A 6356-nucleotide genomic window follows, 5' to 3' on the forward strand; every position below is an offset into this window, starting at 1 on the left:
ATATTGTACTAGCAGAGTATATACCTTACTTGCGATCTTGTTCCAAGCATGCAACACGTTCTTCTGACGCATACCATTATTTGGGCGATGTATAGGCAAACGACAGCTCTGTGTAGGCAAAAAAACATAACCCAGGCTATGTGCATGAAGGAAAAACATACTGTTACGGCTGTGGAAATTCGCAATACACCATAAAGGTCCTCAGATCAGTTATGCCGGTAAGTTTATGTGCAGTAAGATTTCCCCACCGTTATTTAAAGGGAATTTCTTGTGTTCACCGGGCTGCGATGCTTTGAGTTAGCATTTTCTTTATCTTTCGTTATTTTGAACCTCCACAACAACCACCACCATCTTCGCCACTACCCCCGCTTACAAACGCCATCCTCCATGGACCACGCGGCGACGGTTTCTGCGTCGGAAACCGTCCGAGAACTTGTGAGTAGAACAAAAGCTCTTGCGGAGCCTGCGCGGACTTTTCCCGCCTGATTCTCCCGCCTAGGATTCCCGCCTAGTTTCCCCGCGCTTGGTGTGGGGGAGGTGCGATCCGAGCCCGGGGTCAAAGGTCATGTAAGGGAGGGGTCTGATTTTGGGGGAATAATTTCTTGGATCTGAGCCAAAACTGACTTTCCTCGTCCCCCCGCACGGCGCGGGGAGGGGGGAGCGAGAGGGCACGCCCCCCTTCGAGAGGCTTCTCGCAGAAGCTCGAAGGGAGGCGGAGCCGAAAACGGGTCGGCTGAGGCAGAATGCGAGCGCGAGGTCGGGGGTCGGCTGAGGAGGAATGCGAGTGCGGGTCGGAGTCGGCTGAGGAGAAACGCGAGCGCTGAAGGAAAAGGCGGCCAAGAGTCGTGTCGCGAGTGAAGTCGTGTGGAGAGAAGTCGTGTGTCGTGTTGGAGCGCGTTTTCTGAAAGGGTCTCTATTGGCGATTGCTGGTTCATGCGCTTCAGGCCCTGAAGAGCTCCCCCTGTCTCTCGCTGGTTCGTGCGCTTCTGGTCCTGAAGAGCTCTCCCTGTGGTGCACGACTTCTTCCCCTTCCTCGCTCGTTCCCGCGCTCGTGGCCCGGCGCGGCCTGTTGGTAGGAGACGCGGATGGGAGGCGCCGCAGTGCGGCCTGTGGTGGACCTGTACGTCCGGACGAGGAGAGTGTCGGAGAGGGTTATCCCGGCCAAGAAAGGGAGGTCCTTTCTTTACCTTTTATTTTTGTATGCATGGTGTGGCGCCGTCTGTGAAGTAAACCTGTTTAAGTGCTTGGACATTGCTTTATTCGGTGGTATTGCTTTTTATTGCATTTCTTTGGCTGTACATACGTGCAGGAATTCTTTGCCTTGGCTGTACATATTGCATGACTGCCTTACGTGTATGTAAATAATAAATCTGCTTGTTGAACTGTTCCCCGTTCGTTGCGTCCTTTCCCTGTTTGAAAGTGCCATCTTACATCGCGGAATAAATTAGTGGAGGGTTTTAAACACCCGGTAAAGTAATCGGAACCGTCGAGGTCGGTGATAACACGCAGATAACACGCTCCGTTACCCCTGTAGTACGGAACGAACCGCTCAAGCGGTTCGTGTCCTAAGCTGACCTGCGGCATGGTGCAACCCCTCGGTAGGTTACCCGCGTGGGTATTTCGGTATATCGACATTCGGCGATTCACCCTATTTCGCGCGGGTCGAATGCGGGCTGGGTTGTGGTGAGGTTAAACCCCCACCCGTGACTAGCTCCTGGCGGTAGTTCCAAGGAGGGTCACGACTGAATTGTCCGATCGGTGGGCGACACGGCTGCTATTAGAGTTACGCGGCCGATCGCACGCCGGCGGGCGCGAATTCGTAACAATACCTAATGCTTCGAATTCAAAACACCTCATCTGCGTCATCTTCCATTAATCAAGTCATCTGCATCATCTACCATTAATCGAGTCATCTGCATCATCTACCATTAATCAAGTCATCTGTGTCATCTACCATAAATAGAGTCATCTGCGTCATCTACCATTATGCGAGTCATCTGTGTCATCTACCATTAATCGAGTCATCTGCATCATCTACCATTAATCAAGTAATCTGCGTCATCTACCATTAATGAAGTCATCTGTGTCATCTACCATTAACAGAGTCATCTGCGTCATCTACCATTAATAGTCATCTGCGTCAACTACCATTAATAGTCATCTGCGTCAACTACCATTAATCGAGTCATCTGCATCATCTACCATTAATCAAGTCATCTGCATCATCTTCCATTAATCAAGTTATCTGTGTCGTCTACCATTATTCGAGTCATCTGTGTCATCTCCCATTAATCCAGTCATCTGCATCATCTACCATTAATCGAGTCATCTGCATCATCTACCATAAATAGAGTCATCTGCATCATCTACCATAAATAGTGTCATCTGCGTCATCTACCATTATGTGAGTCATCTGTGTCATCTACCATTAATCGAGTCATCTGCATAATCTACCATTAATCGAGTCATCTGTGTCATCTACCATTATTCGAGTCATCTGCGCCATCTACCATTATGCGAGTCATCTGTGTCATCTACCATTAATCGAGTCATCTGCATCATCTACCATTAATCAAGTAATCTGCATCATCTACCATTAATCAAGTCATCTGTGTCATCTACCATTAACAGAGTCATCTGCATCATCTACCATTAACAGAGTCATCTGCGTCATCTACCATTAATAGTCATCTGCGTCATCTACCATTAATCGAGTCATCTGCATCATCTATCATTAATCAAGTCATCTGCATCATCTTCCATTAATCAAGTCATCTGTGTCATCTACCATTATTTGAGTCATCTGTGTCATCTACCATTAATCCAGTCATCTGCATCATCCACCATAAATAGAGTCATCTGCATCATCTACCATAAATAGTCATCTGCATCATCTACCATTATGTGAGTCATCTGTGTCATCTACCATTAATCAAGTCATCTGTGTCATCTACCATTATTCGAGTCATCTGCGTCATCTACCATTATGCGAGTCATCTGTGTCATCTACCATTAATCGAGTCATCTGCATCATCTACCATTAATCAAGGAATCTGCATCATCTACCATTAATCAAGTCATCTGTGTCATCTACCATTAACAGAGTCATCTGCGTCATCTACCATTAACAGAGTCATCTGCGTCCTCTACCATTAACAGAGTCATCTGCGTCATCTACCATTAATCGAGTCATCTGCATCATCTACCATTAATCAAGTCATCTGCATCATCTTCCATTAATCAAGTCATCTGTGTCATCTACCATTATTCGAGTCATCTGTGTCATCTACCATTAATCCAGTCATCTGCATCATCTACCATTAATCCAGTCATCTGCATCATCTACCATAAATAGTCATCTGCATCATCTACCATAAATAGAGTCATCTGCATCATCTACCATTATGTGAGTCATCTGTGTCATCTACCATTAATCGAGTCATCTGTGTCATCTACGATTATTCGAGTCATCTGTGTCATCTACCATTAATCCAGTCATCTGCATCATCTACCATAAATCGAGTCATCTGCATCATCTACCATAAATAGAGTCATCTGCGTCATCTACCATTATGCGAGTCATCTACCATTAATCGAGTCATCTGTATCATCTACCATTAATCAAGTAATCTGCATCATCTACCATTAATCAAGTCATCTGTGTCATCTACCATTAACAGAGTCATCTGCGTCATCTACCATTAACAGAGTCATCTGAGTCATCTACCATTAACAGAGTCATTTGCGTCATCTACCATTAATCGAGTCATCTGCATCATCTACCATTAATCAAGTCATCTGCATCATCTTCCATTAATCAAGTCATCTGTGTCATCTACCATTATTCGAGTCATCTGTGTCATCTACCATTAATCCAGTCATCTGCATCATCTACCATTAATCGAGTCATCTGCATCATCTACCATAAATAGTCATCTGCATCATCTACCATAAATAGAGTCATCTGCATCATCTACCATTATGTGAGTCATCTGTGTCATCTACCATTAATCGAGTCATCTGTGTCATCTACGATTATTCGAGTCATCTGTGTCATCTACCATTAATCCAGTCATCTGCATCATCTACCATAAATCGAGTCATCTGCATCATCTACCATAAATAGAGTCATCTGCGTCATCTACCATTATGCGAGTCATCTACCATTAATCGAGTCATCTGTATAATCTACCATTAATCAAGTAATCTGCATCATCTACCATTAATCAAGTCATCTGTGTCATCTACCATTAACAGAGTCATCTGCGTCATCTACCATTAACAGAGTCATCTGAGTCATCTACCATTAACAGAGTCATTTGCGTCATCTACCATTAATCGAGTCATCTGCATCATCTACCATTAATCAAGTCATCTGCATCATCTTCCATTAATCAAGTCATCTGTGTCATCTACAGAAATGCCAACTTTTGGAAATCAGAATTAGGGAGGATTTTCAACCGACACCAAATAATGTGCGCGAAGCGCACATCTCGAGCGCGGAGCGCTCGACCCTTGCGGCGGGGTCCAGGGCCCGCCTTAGGGCCCTGGAAGCTCTGGGGTTCTAGACGCTCTCTAGTGCCCTCTGAGCCCTATTTTGGAGCATTTAACATGTTAAGAATTCCCACTTTTTGAACAAAAAAAGGGGGAAAATTGTGCATTTTTTTAATGTTACATGTATGTTAATATTAGTAAGTTAGGGGACAATCAAAGATTAACAAAAAGCACAAAAGAAGCAATATTTTTCTTACCTTACTGGCTGGTACTACTGCTGCTTGCTTTTTCCATGGCAGCTTTGCTGAGTGACAGCTGTGTGGCTCTTTTAGCCCTTCTGATTATGTCTTTGCTGTATTCTCTCTGGTAGCAAGGGGTGTTATGAGCTAGTTTTTCAATTAAGAGAGCTTCCAGGGTTTTGACACTCAAATTGGGACGAAATTCAGTATGATTCTTCCGTACAAGACTGAGTGCCCGTCACATGATGCGTTCGAATGAGGAATGACCAAGATTCCCTTCATCACTTTGCTCAAATTAGATACTTCTTGGCACCAGTGCAGGGATCTGTGAGCTGTGAAATCCGATGCCACTGCTCATCCACTCTCACTGTCTCAGTAGCAATTGTAGCTATGGAGGCGTCTGCCTGGTAGTGAGCGAATTCACTCTCAAGACTGTCTATGTCACTATCACCGCCACTGAACAGACAGGGGAATTTCTTGATGAAAGACTCCACACAGTCAAACCCCACTTCTTGGTGTAGCTTAACATCCAGCACCTGAGCATGCTTGGCTAATTCATCATCTAGCGGCCAGGTTTTGAAGATGTAATTGTAGGCTTTCACATAATATGAGCGAACTGCACTGAAGAAACCTTGGATGTCTGACTCACTCAGAGTGAAGGTGGATTTCTTGAGACTCCTTTGTTCCCTTATATACAGTTTGGCATCGTTCCCAATCATGAGGTCCTCATCATTCTTCTGATGATTTCTGTCAGAGAAGGGTACATTTACCAGAGCAACCGATGACACCGATGGTTTCAAACACCGTACGAAGATATCTTTCAGAAGACCATTCAATTCTCCGTGCAGGAGATGAATACAGGGTTCGTCTCTTTGGAGCAGAAGATTCCCCTTCTCAAAAAGCTTGTTAGCATATCGAAGGAAGAAACAATAGAGTTTTGTTTGTGGAGACAAGAACATCCTGTTGACACGTTTTTCTCTAGATTCCTGCACAGTGTTTGAGGAAGATGCGCTTTTTAGTTGTAGAACTCGTAGTACACTTTCGGCCGCAGGGCGATCACACTTGCGTTACTGCCAGCAGAAGAGGTCAGACTCGTAGTACCAGATCCAATTTTACGTTTGGAGGAGAGAGCTTGAGGTAGGTGCAGCCAAGGAAGAAGACCTCTGATTCGAAGGTTTTGCTGAGCTTCTATCAAGTGATTTGGCAAAAGCAGAAGTTAACTTGGGTCCTTCTTTGCCTGTAGATGGGACTATCACAGTCTTTCTCGACTCTGAAGGGATCTGCTTTGTAGATGAACGTGATGAAGGGCCGGTGATGCTACCTGCTCTCAGCATTGGTTTTGGTGCTGTCCCTGCTGTCTTCTTCGCAGCAGATACTGCAGTGGTAGTGGTGAATGCTGCTCCACTAGTGCTTGATCCTGCAGTGCCAGTACTGGCAGTAGATACAGTGCCGTCCTTCTTGCTCGTTGTTAGAGTCTTGGCTACAGTTGGTTGCATTTTTCTTCGTACTTCTTCTTTGAAGAAGAGGCGAAGTGGCTCCCACTGTTCAATCAGCCTGTCTAGGCACTGACCAAGGGACAGCCACCTTGTTGCGACATGCTTCAGAATCTTGTGTGTCGGGGCA

This window comes from Eptatretus burgeri, chromosome 6 (genome assembly GCF_056783735.1).
Source record: "Eptatretus burgeri isolate ZD-2024b chromosome 6, Ebu_testis_v1, whole genome shotgun sequence".
Taxonomy (NCBI): Eukaryota; Metazoa; Chordata; class Myxini; order Myxiniformes; family Myxinidae; genus Eptatretus; species Eptatretus burgeri.